The sequence below is a fragment of the Poromitra crassiceps genome, assembly GCF_964638095.1.
Source record: "Poromitra crassiceps genome assembly, chromosome: 18".
Classification (NCBI taxonomy): domain Eukaryota; kingdom Metazoa; phylum Chordata; class Actinopteri; order Beryciformes; family Melamphaidae; genus Poromitra; species Poromitra crassiceps.
The window spans coordinates 31,097,391-31,114,810 of NC_139636.1; the positions used below are offsets into that span (position 1 = coordinate 31,097,391).

General features: G+C 44.1%; 1 protein-coding gene across 1 annotated transcript in view; it reads left to right on the forward strand.

Annotated features, from left to right (window-relative positions):
- The window catches only part of zfpm1 (zinc finger protein, FOG family member 1), a gene marked incomplete at both ends in the record, with an annotated part of 64,624 nt that overhangs the window by 35,133 nt on the left and 12,071 nt on the right, over positions 1-17,420 (forward strand). The gene's annotated exons all lie outside the window — the stretch shown is intronic.

Below are 17,420 nucleotides of genomic sequence, written 5' to 3' on the forward strand. Positions count from 1 at the left end.
GGGCCGTCGACTCACTACGTGTTAAAATTGTCTTTTAGTTGTCTGTGTTCTATATGTCTTCTGTGTATTTCGGTTTCTGTTTCTAAATATATCTGTAGCGTTTGGTTTGAACCAGTAAAACTATTTTTATACCCATTTTACGAATGTGTATGGGAAAATAAATGGTGGATGAAAATCTCTGGTACAGTGCTGAAGCAGGAAGTAGGCGGTCACTTTGCCTCTCTATAGTGGTTGGAGATAAGGGTGGTGTTTGGGGGGCATAGGTACAGGAAGGTGCTATGACGCCAGGATTTGAGGGGTGGGTAGGATTAGGGCTACGTACAGCTTTAGTCATAGAAATAATAGTATTATTCAATATACTTACAGTTTCCGGGAAACGAAAATGTAACGGCGGTGTAGGTAAAGTTGTATATATTGTAATTTGCATATTTACGTATTGTATTGTTTCTTGCTTCTTTCTAGCAATATGTTGATACTGCTGTTTTGTGCTCTGCACCTTACCTACGGGAATTTGTCTAACTTTTTATTGTTTAATTAGTTGTTGCTGTCATTGATGCTACTGCTGCTGTAAACGCCAGAATTTCCCTACGGGGATGAATAAAGTACTCTATCTATCTATCTATCTATCTATCTATCTATCTATCTATCTATCTCTCTATCTATCTATCTATCTATCTACTGTATATACAGTATCTATCTATCTATCTCTATCTATCTATCTATCTATCAATCTATCTATATCTATCTATCTATCTATCTATCTATCAATCTATCTATATCTATCTAATCAATATCAGCAAACCGAAGTATCGGCACTGCAGCAGCGTAGCCCCCAATCTAGATGATTTGCTTCCGTGTTTGACATGTAATGAGCGTGCAGCTATCCAGCTCATGCCATCAACAGTAGGCTCTTTCACACACAGATCGCGGCAAAAAAGCAGTTTAGGAGTCCCGCAAAGCCCGCAGCCTCGCCACAGAAATTGCTTTCACACAGAGCCAAGCAGCAAGCACATTCCCGTGCTGCAGTGTACTTTCAGGTGAAATCCCCGCTCCCGGATTGAAAGGCGAGCACCACTCGCATGGTGGGCGGACTCGCCTTAATATCAAAACGCATGCATCTGCTCCTCAGACCAACTCGCCACAGACAGCTATAGCCCTCTGAAGCTTATTATTATATCCGTTAATTTTACCTACTAATGTCAACATCGTTTGAGCATAAAGCCTAACCGCACGGAGCATTCCTCCTGGCGTCCCTGCAGTCATGATTGTATAGGCTACTTTTTTTACTTTCACTCGTGCACTTTCTTGCTACATGAGGTGATTTCCCCTGTCATTTTTTATGAATGAGCAGACCATTCGCACCTTTTCCGGCTCGCTGCGACGACGCTTTCAAATGGAGGCGGGTTGCCAGGTAACCCGGCGTTGTGACTACCTACCGTCGCGGGACAAAAGGCGTAAAACAATTATCCACCAACGCGCGTTCACGACTTTCACATCGGAGGCGCGAATCCTATTTTCCGTGCATTTTTTGGCTTTCAAGGCCGGTGTGAAAGAGCCTAGTGTCAAGTGTAAAGCATATGAAACAAACATGTAATGAGCGTGCAGCTATCCAGCTCAGGCCATCAACAGTGTCAAGTGTAAAGCATATGAAACAGCATGAAACAGAACACAGCACTGAGACACAGATATGTGATTTACATAAACAAACACTTCTCCCCTAGTGGGAGCTGCTGCACAACTGTAGCCGTTGACAGCTGTACCGAGAAATCTTAATCTCCTCATCTGCAGCGTATGGCAGTTGTGGTGTGTGTGTGTGTGTGTGTGTGTGTGTGTGTGTGTGTGTGTGTGTCTGTGTCTGTGTTTGTGTGTGTGTGTGTGTGTGTGTGTGTTTGGGGGAAGGGGGGGTATCTTTAATTGAAGTGTATATAGTGTATATGGCACGAGGCTGTGAGGTGGGGGTTAGACGACGGGGTTAGTTCAGGGAAAGTTCTCTCCTCCCCGTCATCGCCATCTTTGTTGCTGTTTCACCCCCAGCCCAGAGAGAGAGAGGGGGAGAGAGAAAGAGAGAGAGAGAGAGTGGGGAGAGAGAGAGAGAGGGAGAGAGAGGGGGGGGGAGAGAGAGAGAGAGTGGGGAGAGAGAGAGAGAGAGAGTGGGGAGAGAGAGAGAGAGAGAGAGTGGGGAGAGAGAGAGAGAGAGTGGGGAGAGAGGGGAGGGAGAGAGAAAGGGAGAGAGAGGCAGAGGAACAGAGGAACTCCATCTATCCATTCTGATACTGAAATGAAGAAATGAAATCAGCCTGGCATCATTTGCATTCAAGTTTTATCGGCAGAGGAGGAGGGCGTTTTCGGGGCTGATAAGGCGAGGGCGTCGCAGGCTGCGCTGGGGGTGGGGGAGTGTGTGTGTGTGTGAGTGTGTGTGTGTGTGTGAGTGTGTGTGTGTGTGAGAGAGAGAGCTGTGTGTGTGTGTGTGTGTGTGTGTGTGTGTGTGTGTGTGTGTGTGTGTGTGTGTGTGTGTGTGTGTGTGTGTGTGTGTGGAGAGAGGTGTGTGTTATGTGATAGATTTTTTTTCTAAAAAAAAATTATATGTATTTTATTATGAGGAAATCCATCTACTCTGCAGTCTACTCTATGTATTCTAAGTCTATATCGTCTGTAGTATATGTATAGATGAGAGGGCCAGACTTTGTACTCAACACATTAATTGTACCTCATAATCTTATCTTATGTATATGGAAATGTCATATTTATATCCACTTTTGTATTGTAGAATTATATTGCATTTGTTATTGCCTATTGTTGACTTTTTTTTGCAGTGCATTTGCATTTGGGGAAAATGTGTAACTGTTGAATTCTCCACCAATCAGCACCTGATCCCACCTGATGGCAGATCTGATGCATCAACATGTGAAACACATAGTTCCCTCCTTCTTGTTTTGAATGTAATGTATGAATACAAAGTGTCGATAGTGTCCTGATGTGCGCTGGAATTTAGATCTTTCTTCTGCTTCACACGAGAATGCGTGAATGGACTCGGGTGTGTGTGTGTGTGTGTGTGTGTGTGTGTGTGTGTGGTGTGTGTGTGTGTGTGTGTGTGTGGTGTGTGCACGAGCGGATGAGTTCAGCTCGGCACGTGAGTGAACGGCGTGCAAAGTGCAGTGCGTCTGTGCGAGCGTTTCCACACATACACACACACACACACACAGCGATGGCGAGGGCGAGGGGTTGGAGTGGGCTGATGGGGAGTGTGTGTGTGTGTGTGTGTGTGTGTGTGTGTGGGGTGGTGGGAGGGTGGATGGGGTGGTGGGGGGGGGTTAATATCAGACCAAATAATTAGATTGGCTATCGTCTCAGCAGCAGCAGTGTGCGGATCAGGCAGATTAAAGGCGTGTGCTCGGGGCTGGTTAATATTCATGAGGAGAGTCTTAGCCTCCTCTGGCTGACGGGGCTTAACGCCGTGCTCTCCATGCTGCCTGCCAGCCCGCTGATAGACGGCCATTGACGGCTAGAGAGAGAGAGAGAGAGAGAGAGAGAGAGAGAGAGAGAGAGAGAGAGAGAGAGAGAGAGAGAGAGAGAGAGAGAGAGAGAGAGAGAGAGAGAGAGAGAGAGAGAGAGAGAGAGAGAGAGAGAGAGAGAGAGAGAGGGTGATTATTACCGTATAGGTGCAGGGAGGGAAGGTGTGGCGCCCGCCGCACCCTCGCCTAGAAGTGCCTCCACGTTGGCTCTTCTTAGCATCAGAATGGAGCATGAAGGTGGCAGGGATGTGTTTGGGAGATAGATAGACGTTAATGGGAAAAATTCACATCGTCGGCACATTCAGGAGCAAAGTTCACTAAGGTGATGGTTTGGTGGCCTGCGTCTGATAATGTGTCACATTGACCCAATGAAAATATCAAGTCGTCATCAAGTTCTGTCCTCTTCCCTGCTGCTATACATGTAGCTGCTAAGACGTCCCGTTTCAGTCTGTCTCTCCTTTCCTTTCCTTTCCTTTCCTTTCCTTTCCTTTCTGCTGCTTTCTAGTCCCTGCTGCCCTCTGTGTGGCCCGCGCTGGATTTGCATTTTTTTTTTTTTACAGTGCACCTAGTCTCAACGCCAGACCCATGAGAGTTCTTACGCTGATACACTACGTTACTGCATGCTGCAGATCTCTCCCTGGGTCTGATACACTACGTTACTGCATGCTGCAGATCTCTCTCTGGGTCTGATACACTATGTTACTGCATGCTGCAGATCTCTCTCTGGGTCTGATACACTATGTTACTGCATGCTGCAGAGCTCTCTCTGGGTCTCATACACTACGTTACTGCATGCTGCAGATCTCTCTCTGGGTCTCATACACTATGTTACTGCATGCTGCAGAGCTCTCTCTGGGTCTGATACACTATGTTACTGCATGCTGCAGATCTCTCTCTGGGTCTGATACACTATGTTACTGCATGCTGCAGAGCTCTCTCTGGGTCTGATACACTATGTTACTGCATGCTGCAGAGCTCTCTCTGGGTCTGATACACTACATTACTGCATGCTGCAGATCTCTCTCTGGGTCTGATACACTACGTTACTGCATGCTGCAGAGCTCTCTCTGGGTCTGATACACTACGTTACTGCATGCTGCAGATCTCTCTCTGGGTCTGATACACTACATTACTGCATGCTGCAGAGCTCTCTCTGTGTCTGATACACTATGTTACTGCATGCTGCAGAGCTCTCTCTGGGTCTGATACACTACGTTACTGCATGCTGCAGATCTCTCTGGGTCTGATACACTATGTTACTGCATGCTGCAGATCTCTCTCTGGGTCTGATACACTATGTTACTGCATGCTGCAGATCTCTCTCTGGGTCTGATACACTACGTTACTGCATGCTGCAGAGCTCTCTCTGGGTCTGATACACTATGTTACTGCATGCTGCAGAGCTCTCTCTGGGTCTGATAGACTATGTTACTGCATGCTGCATATCTCTCTCTGGGTCTGATACACTATGTTACTGCATGCTGCAGATCTCTCTGGGTCTGATACACTATGTTACTGCATGCTGCAGAGCTCTCTCTGGGTCTGATACACTATGTTACTGCATGCTGCAGATCTCTCTCTGGGTCTGATACACTATGTTACTGCATGCTGCAGATCTCTCTCTGGCTCTGATACACTACGTTACTGCATGCTGCAGATCTCTCTCTGGGTCTGATACACTATGTTACTGCATGCTGCAGAGCTCTCTCTGGGTCTGGGACACTTCCCCTCAGAGGGCTGGTTATGGGAGGGAACCGTTCACTTGGCCAGTCATATGCCAGTGATGGCTTCAGTCCTCTCCAATCAGTAACGACTTTGCGATCAGACAACACGGGGGGCGCAGCCCATTTTTCGAACCGCTCTCTCATCGGTGCTACGACCTGTCACTCATTCAATTTCAACCCGCCTTCAAAAACCAGCAGTGGCTGTGAACTGGCACAGACTAATTTATGTAGTATGCGGAGCGCAGCGATTCAACGTAATATTTGAGTCTGGGGAGAGACTAGTGTGCCCCTGAAGGCAACATGCAAGCTACCCACTGAATAAGTGTCCAGATGTTCATGTCATTCTGGCCAATACTCTCAATACACTTCTGTTATAACATTTCAGTCTGGAATATGGAATATCTTTCAATTAGGGCTGTGCAATAAAATCGATATGGCAATATATCGCGATAATTTTTTCCGCAATACTGTATCGATATTTCACCATATTTCACCATATTGATTTTTTTTTGCACAGCCGTCTGTTCAGTGACACAATAAGAATACTTTTTATTTCAGTGCGTTCAGTAACACACTCAACACTCAGTAGTTTTGACTCAATTTGTCCACTAAGTTATCAATATAAAGTGATGTACCGTAAATTTCGGACTATAAGCCGCGGCTTTTTCCCCGTTTTTTGGCCCTGCGGCTTATATAACGGTGCGGCTTATCTATGGATTTTTTCAGAAAAAAAAAAAAAAAAAAAAAAATCTCTCTTCTTTAGCACTCTTTCTAACTATAAATCCACTTCTGTTTTAATTTCCTCTCTTGCCCTCTTTTCACCACACCGCGGACACTGTGTGCACTGTAAAAAAAAACAAAGGTGGTGTTGTGTTATGTTGTTTTGTTGAAATGTTAATAAATTGGAGCTTCCTCAAACAGCCATCTCTTTCCCGACAATCCCCTCTGTGCATGAACCCTTACATATGGTAATTAAACATTAAAACACAATAAAAAAAAAAAAAAAAAACATTAAAACACCTGCGGCTTATAGTCCGGTGCGGCTTATATATGTAACAAACAGGCAATTTTGCTGCTGCGGCTTATACTCCGGTGCGGCTTATAGTGCGGAAATTACGGTACATATTATTACACTACCTGGGTGGTGCACAGCTTGTTGTATTTTTAGCTCTATTTTTAAATTTTCAGTAAATTATGTAGAATATTGCAATATATCGCAATATGTATTGTATCGCAATGTATCGTGATACGTATGGTATCGTGAGGTCCTTGCCAATACCCAGCCCTACTTTCAATAATCTTTATGACTAAAAGGCTCAAAGTAATCTCATGTGTAAGAAATTACTCTTCTACATTGAAGTAAAAAATGTAAATAATTAACTCGGGGCGGCTTTAGCTCAGGAGGTAGAGCGGGTCGGCCAATGACGCAAGGGTTGGCGGTTCGATCCCCGCTCCCTCCCAGCTGCTGTCGTTGTGTCCTTGGGCAAGACACTTAACCCTCCTTGCTCCCGATGGTGTGTAGGCACCCTGCGTGGCAGCCTGCCGCCATTGGTGTATGAATGGGTGAATGTAGACTATCTACTCATTGTAAAGCGCTTTGGATAAAAGCGCTATATAAATGCAGACCATTTACCATTTACCATTTAACTCATTGGTTTTGGATTTATTTAGCTTCAATAATGCATTTTTGTTCGTGTGACCCTCAACACAGGCTTTGAGAATCCCGGGCCACTTACTGATACTTATGCTTAAATTAACCCACTCATATTCTGGTTTATTTCAAGAAAAACATTTCGGCTAGTGGAAATTCTAATTGACTGGTAACTTTAAAATCTAGCAGCCATATTGGCAGGTGGTCAAAAAAGTTAATTTCAAGCCCTGCAGGGAGAGCAGGTGGTGACATAGGAGTGAGTGAGAAAAGGATCAAATATTGGTGGTTAAGACTGAATAATGACATCACAATTGTTAATTTAAAATGAGTTATTCCTCTAAACCTGCCTTCAAATGCCCCAAAGTCTGGCCCTCTGGTCACGAGGACATTTTTTTGTGGCCCTCTCTATCATCAAAGTTGCCCATCCCTGATATATTACATGGTACATACTGTATTAGACACATCAAGCAAATAATTCAAGATAAATTACTTCTGCATTCTGGATGCTCATAAAGTCAGAAGTTTTTTGTTGTTGTTGAGCGACTGTAGTCTGTTAGCTGGCCGTCCATCACGTTGGGCAAGGTGACAGTTTGTGATGTGATTCAGTGCGATCGGAGTGCGACCAAGACAAGTGAAAAGGGTTTCGATACCATCCTGCAGCCTCTCCGTTCCCCTTAACTCACCACCACATCTCTGGCATCTGCATTCTCTACTGGCTTTGTTAATTATGCACACACACACACACACACACACACACACACACACGCGCGCAGACACACACGCACGCGCACACACACACACACGCGCGCACACACACACAGACACACACACACACACACACACGTACACACACACAGACACACACACACACACACACACGCACGCACACGCGCACACACACACATACACACACACACACACACACAGACACACACACACACAGACACACACACACACACACACACACACACACCAAACTGTGATCTGGCCCTGTGCCTCTAGTAGCATAGCACCAACAGCACCAAACCATAACAAAAGGTATCTCATGACACTTTTCACAGTTGGACTCATTTAGTTGGACTGCTGGGCTGCAGAGGTACTGCAGTACCTTGCATGACTCATTTAGTTGGACTGCTGGGCTGCAGAGGTACTGCAGTACCTTGCACGGGGGCTTTTGTTATTCAACTGTTTTCTCTGTTCTTTATTTGTTCTTTACAAAAGACTTGCTAGATTTGCAAAAAGTGCAATATAAATCCAGCCCATAAATCCAAAATAATAATAATAATAATAATAAATACTTCTACTACTACTACTACTAATAATAATAATACAGTAGTAGCTGTGGGTCCCCTCCACTGGCATCAGGATGGGGATGGTGGAGGGTCCATCCTGCATCGGTGTCCACAGCCCCTGCAGGATGAGAGAAGAGCCTAAGTCAGTAACAGTGTGTTGGCAGTTGGCAGTTTGTTGGCGTTGCAGTTTCATTCAACTATTTCAATTGTCTAGATCAGGGGTGCCCACACTTTTTCAGCTTGGGAGCTACTTTTAAAATGACCAAGTCAAAGTGATCTACCAAACATATTTATTTATATATATATACACTGAGTATACAGTGGAAAACAGTGGAACAGTGGAAAAACAGTGGAAAAACAGTGGAAAAACAGTGGAAAAACAGTGGAAACAGTGGAAAAACAGTAAAAAAAAAAAATCTCCCTCAATGCCATGCGATCGACCACACTACCTTCGCGATCGACCGGTCGATCGACGTATTGGGCACCCCTGGTCTAGATGTTGCTTCCTGGTACCTGAAGGACAAAGTGTCTAGATGTTGCTTCCTGGTACCTGAAGGACAAAGTAGATGTTGCTTCGTGGTCCCTGAAGGACACAGGGCTTTGGCACCATCTGTGGATCTGGATGTGGAGGTGCTTCTTGCGATACAGAGAAACATGGTCTTCTCTTCTGTCTGTTTCTGCGGAGCACATTCTGATTCTGACAGATTCCCCAGTGATTTCAGACGTTCCTGTATATCTAAGTATATCCTGCTACTGGAGCTCCTAAAGTGGCTCCTGAATCCCATGGAGTCTGAAGGCCGGCTTCCAAACGGGTCAGAAGAACATTTCCCTTCGTTTCCTTCAGGCTTCCTCTCTTCCTCATCTGCCCTGAGCTTTCTCTCTGTTGGCTGCTGCTTCGGTTCTGCTTGGGTTTGACTCATATGAGCTTTTGGAAGCTGATCCTGATATTTTTGGATTGAAAGTTGATATTTTGTGCTGATATGAACATTTTAAAATATACCAGAAAATACTAAGTTTTCAGTGATCCCAGAGAATTGTGTTCTTCTCCCTCTCTCTCTCTCTGTGTGTGTGTGTGTGTGTGTGTGTGTGTGTGTGTGTGTGTGTGTGTGTGTGTGTGTGTGTGTGTGTGTGTGTGTGTGTGTGTGTGTGTGTGTGTGTGTGTGTGTGTGTGTGTGTGTGTCTCTATCATAGTGAGTTGTGAAGCCGTGTCCGTGATGAATGAGCCTGAAACAGATGATCAGTACTTAGAGCTCAGACGGCTCCAGCATCGGGTTACAAATTAAAACAAAAGCAGCCGTATCTCCACATCTGCGCAACTTCCCCATGAAATACAATCCAGCTACGCTGTGCCTCCATCTTCACTGTACAACACACTGAGAGTCTTACTTCTGTCCTCTCCTGTCCTTCCTCTCCTCTCTGTCCTCCAATGTCTTCTTCCTCTCCCCTCCTCTCTGTCATCCACTGTCTTCTTCCCTTCCTCTCCTCTCAGTCCTCCACTGTCTTCTTCCTCTCCTCTCCTCTCTGCCCTCCACTGTCTTCTTCCCTTCTTCTCCTCTCCTCTCCTCTCTCCACTGTCTTCTTCCTCTCCTCTCCTCTCCTCTCTCCACTGTCTTCTTCCCGCAGACAAAGTCGATCCACCTCAGGTATTTGAAGTTGCGGCTCCCGTGAGCCGGCTCTTATCATCAGCATCAGTCATATCCTAATGAAGCAAAGGTTTTCACGTGAGGCAAGCAGACAATTAGATGGAGTGGTCGGGTGCAGATGACTGATACCCCCTGTGGATCAGTGCAGCCCGTCCTCCTCTTTACAGGTACCATTTAGGGACCAAGGAGCTGGGAGGAGAAGTGAGCTTTCTTCTGCTGGATCATTGGTGGACAACAAAAAACGTCCAGATACGTGTGCGCGGTGAGGTTTCTCGTCGTCCCGATGTAAAATGGTGTTTATGGAGTATCATGGAATTCTGACAGGTGTATTCCAGACAGAGAAGGCCGGAAGCATCAAGGGATTTTATAAATGTTAGAGATGCATGAAGAGATCAGCTGCATGATGATCAGCTGCATGATGATCAGATGCATGATGAGATCAGATGCATGATGATCTCATGTATCATGTATGATGATCAGATGCATGATGATCAGATGCATGATGATCAGATGCATGATGATCAGATGCATGATGAGATCAGATGCATGATGATCTCATGTATCATGTATGATGATCAGATGTATGATGATCAGATGCATGATGATCAGATGCATGATGATTAGATGTATGATGATTAGATGCATGATGATTAGATGTATGATGATCAGATGTATGATGATTAGATGTATGATGATCAGATGTATGATGATCAGATGCATGATGATTAGATGCATGATGATTAGATGTATGATGATCAGATGTATGATGATCAGATGCATGATGATCAGATGCATGATGATTAGATGCATGATGATCAGATGCATGATGATTAGATGTATGATGATCAGATGCATGATGATCAGATGCATGATGATTAGATGCATGATGATCAGATGTATGATGATTAGATGTATGATGATCAGATGCATGATGATTAGATGCATGATGATCAGATGTATGATGATCAGCTGTATGATGATCAGATGTATGATGATTAGATGCATGATGATCAGATGCATGATGATCAGATGCATGATGATTAGATGTATGATGATCAGATGTATGATGATCAGCTGTATGATGATCAGATGTATGATGATCAGATGCATGATGATCAGATGTATGATGATTAGATGTATGATGATTAGATGTATGATGATTAGATGTATGATGATTAGATGCATGATGATTAGATGCATGATGATCAGATGCATGATGATCAGATGTATGATGATTAGATGTATGATGATCAGATGCATGATGATTAGATGTATGATGATCAGATGTATGATGATCAGATGTATGATGATCAGCTGCATGATGATCAGATGCATGATGATCAGATGTATGATGGTTAGATGCATGATGATCAGATGTATGATGATCAGCTGCATGATGATCAGATGCATGATGATTAGATGTATGATGATCAGATGCATGATGATCAGATGTATGATGATCAGATGCATGATGATCAGATGCATGATGATTAGATGCATGATGATTAGATGTATGATGATCAGATGTATGATGATCAGATGTATGATGATCAGCTGCATGATGATCAGATGCATGATGATCAGATGTATGATGATCAGCTGCATGATGATCAGATGCATGATGATCAGATGTATGATGGTTAGATGCATGATGATCAGATGCATGATGATTAGATGGATGATGATCAGCTGCATGATGATCAGATGCATGATGATTAGATGGATGATGATCAGATGCATGATGATCAGATGTATGATGATCAGCTGCATGATGATCAGATGTATGATGGTTAGATGCATGATGAGATCAGCTGCATGATGAGATCAGCTGCATGATGAGATCAGCTGCATGATGAGATCAGCTGCATGATGAGATCAGCTGCATGATGAGATCAGCTGCATGATGATCAGATGTATGATGATCAGCTGCATGATGATCAGATGCATGATGATCAGATGCATGATGAGATCAGCTGCATGATGAGATCAGCTGCATGATGATTAGATGTATGATGATTAGATGTATGATGATTAGATGCATGATGATCAGATGCATGATGATTAGATGCATGATGATCAGATGTATGATGGTTAGATGCATGATGAGATCAGCTGCATGATGAGATCAGCTGCACGATGATCAGATACATGATGAGATCAGCTGCATGATGATTAGATGCATGATGAGTTCAGTCAGTTGGCACGTCAGTGGTATCGGCCGATAAAATGAAATGAAAATGAAATATCGGCATCGGCCCCAAACAAACCTTTGTGAGGATATGACAGGCCGATAACATGATGCTTTAATTATGCCCAAATGCTCCATACTTACTAAATAACAACAAATATGGCATGTTTTACGTCTCCTAAGTTGAAGTAGTTTTCTTATTTTACCACAGTGAATGTGTCCATTTTGAAAAGCTTTGTATTTATGTCTGCCTCTGCCAGTGTTGCCATTGTTGCGCGCTTCAAAACACAAGAATAAAAGGCAGAACATGTTGAAGGACGGCAGACAAGGTTTGCAAACATAAGATAACACACGATTAGAGTCGGCATAATAATGTGTTAATTCCACTACAAGAGAGACTTGATGCTCGGTGGGAAAAAAATGTGTGCATAATCGGAAACAGCAATTGGCCAAAAGAGTTGGAAAATATGAGCAGATCGGATATCGGCAAAAAAAATTGCAATATCGTGCATCCCTAGTTTTCAGCCCAGCTGAAGTGTAAACTAGACTGTTCCGGCCCTTTAGAAAAACAACATCGACAAACCAGAAACGTTTTTCGGTCCTGAAGTCGCTCCAGCTTCTGGAAAGTCGTGGGAGAAGTTGACTTCAGGGACAGTGGGGACGCTGCTATTAAAGCAGACAGTTGAGTGAGAAGAAAAGACTGAAACAGAGTCATCCATCACGTCTACCTTTCAGCCTGCAGTTGCTGTTGGCTCAAGGACTCCCAGGTCTGCTACTGGGCAAATGCTGCCTCCTGGTGTACTTTCAGCAGTACTGCATCAGCCTCTCATCTGCAAAACCCTCAACAGCCCTGATGTGATGTACACTATTCTGCTGCATCTATCATTGTTGCCATACTGGTCGGCAGCGTCGGCAAACACCAGTAGCAAAATTCAGAACTTCAGCTATTCCATGTAGCCTACATCAATGCTGTGTGTGTGTGTGTGTGTGTGTGTGTGTGTGTGTGTGTGTGTGTGTGTGTGTGTGTGTGTGTGTGAGTGAGACTGTTTATTTTCAATGCCTCATTTCTTTTCCAAATTTATGATAGGTTACTTTTTGCCGAATTGATTAAAAGGCGAGATTACAGCAGACTGGAATAGCAATTAGAATGGAAATTAAGCTTCTGTGTTTTCTCAGCAAAAGTTTCTTTCCAGACTGTAAAACGTCCAGTATGTGCTTATTCATTCTTTTATCTTTATTGGAAGATCTGGAGCAATAAATGGATTGGCTGAGATATTTGAACACCTGGTTTGTCTTCAGTGCCATATTAGAAGGGCAAAGTTGGGAAAATTCAGCTTTTGCCGCCAAGTTGCATCTACAGAGCTAGTGGTCTACAGAGCTACTGTAGTAGTAGGTACAGAGCTAGTGGTACAGAGCTAGTGGTAGATACAGAGCTAGTGGTACAGAGCTAGTGGTAGTTACAGAGCTAGTGGTAGATACAGAGCTAGTGGTAGATACAGAGCTAGTGGTAGGTACAGAGCTAGTGGTAGATACAGAGCTAGTGGTAGATACAGAGCTAGTGGTAGATACAGAGCTAGTGGTAGGTACAGAGCTAGTGGTACAGAGCTAGTGGTAAGTACAGAGCTAGTGGTAGATACAGAGCTAGTGGTAGGTACAGAACTAGTGGTAGGTACAGAGCTAGTGGTAGATACAGAGCTAGTGGTAGATACAGAGCTAGTGGTACAGAGCTAGTGGTAGATACAGAGCTAGTGGTACAGAGCTAGTGGTAGATACAGAGCTAGTGGTAGATACAGAGCTAGTGGTACAGAGCTAGTGGTAGTAGGTACAGAGCTACAGTAGTGGTACAGAGCTAGTGGTAGATACAGAGCTAGTGGTACAGAGCTAGTGGTGGATACAGAGCTAGTGGTGGATACAGAGCTAGTGGTACAGAGCTAGTGGTACAGAGCTAGTGGTGGATACAGAGCTAGTACAGAGCTAGTACAGAGCTAGTGGTGGATACAGAGCTAGTACAGAGCTAGTGGTAGATACAGAGCTAGTACAGAGCTAGTGGTACAGAGCTAGTGGTAGATACAGAGCTAGTGGTCTACAGAGCTAGTGGTACAGAGCTAGTGGTCTACAGAGCTAGTGGTAGATACAGACCTAGTGGTAGATACAGAGCTAGTGGTACAGAGCTAGTGGTAGATACAGAGCTAGTGGTACAGAGCTAGTGGTAGATACAGAGCTAGTGGTAGATACAGAGCTAGTGGTACAGAGCTAGTGGTAGGTACAGAGCTACAGTAGTGGTACAGAGCTAGTGGTAGATACAGAGCTAGTGGTACAGAGCTAGTGGTGGATACAGAGCTAGTGGTGGATACAGAGCTAGTGGTACAGAGCTAGTGGTACAGAGCTAGTGGTGGATACAGAGCTAGTACAGAGCTAGTACAGAGCTAGTGGTGGATACAGAGCTAGTACAGAGCTAGTACAGAGCTAGTGGTAGATACAGAGCTAGTACAGAGCTAGTGGTACAGAGCTAGTGGTAGATACAGAGCTAGTGGTCTACAGAGCTAGTGGTACAGAGCTAGTGGTCTACAGAGCTAGTGGTAGATACAGACCTAGTGGTAGGTCTTGAATCTTGAATCTTGAATCTTGAATCTTGAGGTACAGAGCTAGTGGTAGATAGTGGTACTGTAGGTGGAACTGTACTTCTACTGGTCCTTCTCCCATTGAAAACCCTGAGCATCTGGTTCATCACTAATGTGGATATAATGTCTTAAGACAAACACGGTAACAGAACAGCTAGAACAGTCTGGTAAGTTCAGAAAATGACATCACTTTACTGTAATGCAGCCTTTAAAACCAGGAAAAGTTATTATTACGTATTTATTATGCCAGATTACAATATCCAAAATATAAGACTATGTCTAGTCTCATCAATCACGATATTGATATCATATCGATGTATTGCCCAGCTCATGTAGAGGCTGCCCAGTCCCGAGCATCTGTTGAGAAACATGGCTGCTTCACAGGCTTTTGGATGTTTGGGTGTTGATATTGGTGTTAAAGTTATAGTATTCATTTGATAAAGTTTAGTCGACACAGATTTGGAGTTAAAAAGTCATAGTTATGAGCCGACAATGGCTCCAGAAGAGAGAGAGAGAGTGTGTGTGTGTGTGTGTGTGTGTGTGTGTGTGTGTGTGTGTGTGTGTGTGTGTGTCCTGGGAGCGATGGTCGGAAGGAATGCTCTCGGATCCTCCGATGAACAAAGGCAAGATTGTACTCTAGATGCACGTGTGTGTATGTGTGTGTGTTATGTATTCACAGACTCCCTCTCTCTCTCTCTCTCTCTCTCTCTCTCTCTCTCTCTCTCTCTCTCTCTCTCTCACTCTGTCTGGCTGTCTCTCTCTATCTCTCTCTCTCTCTCTCTCTCTCTCTCTCTCTCTCTGTGTCTGGCTGTCTCTCTCTCATGCCTGCACACATGTGAGCAGTAGATGGAGTCTTCCCAGTCTTTGCTGGTGTATCCGGAGAGGATCTCACTGTGGCTGAATAGCAGCTCGCCGACCTCATCTGATCTCCTTACTCGCCCCCTTTCTTTGCCCTCTCTCTCTCTCTTCTCCCCCCTCTTCCTTTCTTCTGTCTTCTCATTTAGATCATCCCTTCTTTCAGCCTGGGCTCCCCTCATTTCCTCACTGGCTTGTGATAGTCTTTCTAAGCCAGTGTTTGTTTACCACCACTGGCCATAGCCTGGACAGCACTGTGTTGCTGTATAGATTCCTAATTGACTGAAATGACGCATACATTTTTGTAGTTCTTTCATACATTTTTGTAGTTCTTTCATACATTTTTGTAGTTCTTTCATGGTTGACTTACTGTAACGCAGGCCAGATGTAGTCAAGAATGAACTCTTTAAAGAAAACAGAGAGCTTTGAGGTTACACAACACCTCCGCCATATTGGCAACAGTAGCTGTGTCTAATGTACAGTACAACAGAACTGTATTTACAGGCTTCACTTCTGAGCTGTTTAGATCATGTCGGCGTGTTACCTAGCTAACCACAGTATCTGGTCAGCTAACCATGTTACCTAGCTAACCACAGTATCTGGTCAGCTAACCATGTTACCTAGCTAACCACAGTATCTGGTCAGCTAACCATGTTACCTAGCTAACCACAGTATCTGGTCAGCTAACCATGTTACCTAGCTAACCACAGTATCTGGTCAGCTAACCATGTTACCTAGCTAACCACAGTATCTGGTCAGCTAACCATGTTACCTAGCTAACCACAGTATCTGGTCAGCTAACCATGTTACCTAGCTAACCACAGTATCTGGTCAGCTAACCATGTTACCTAGCTAACCACAGTATCTGGTCAGCTAACCATGTGGGAGCGTACCTATGTTCCCCGGGTCCTATATTCCCCGGGTCCTATGTTCCCCGTTTTTGTGGGACCGGGGAACATAAAACCCTTCCTAACCTCCCCCAGACCCTAACCCAAAACCTAACCTCTCCCACCCCTCACGCCTAAACCTAAGGTCGGCATTGCGGGTGGTCGGCATAGCGGATAGACACCCCAAATGTTACGGAGAGTGTTAAAAACGGGGAACATAGGACCCGGGGAACATAGGGATGACCCCAACCATGTTACCTAGCTAACCACAGTATCTGGTCAGCTAACCATGTTACCTAGCTAACCACAGTATCTGGTCAGCTAACCATGTTACCTAGCTAACCACAGTATCTGGTCAGCTAACCATCACTGTTTTGTTGTAAACATGTTTGCTTAGCACACTAGCTAACATATCTAGTAGCGTGAGTAATGGCTCGTAGTCGCATGGTAACATTAACACCAGTTGTTTTGCTAAATTAGCCTGCTGGCTAGTTAGCTAACTGACAGTTAGTTCCGGTTAACTGAGCTGACTCTTGTCAAGCTACAACTCGGAGTGTTTTGGAGTAGAAACTAGAACTGAAGACGAGACAAGGCAGTTTACTGTGTCTGTGTCACGACAGTAACCTAACAAGAATATAACATCGAGATAAGCAACTGCCAATTTATACATAGCAGATAAACAGAGAAAAGTGAATCAAAACAATGACACACAAAAACAACAAATCAATAAATCAGTCTTTGGATTCTAAGATGTTATTTGCAGCAATATTCATCTAACTTTATCAGTTGCACGGCTCCCTTACCTAACAACACATTTCATCTTCTCTGGATCTGTTAGAATAGGATATAGCCCTAGCATAAAACCTACTTCAAATCAGAGAAGTCGGACTTGAAATGGTCATGTCATGTAAAGTCACAAGCACACATATCCTGTATGTTTGTATGTCTGTATGTTATCATATGCCTCATTCAGCTTCATGTGTTTGTTCTAACTGTTATGATTAGTTGTAACTTTGCACTAATTAGTCAATGTTCCTTCATTCCTCT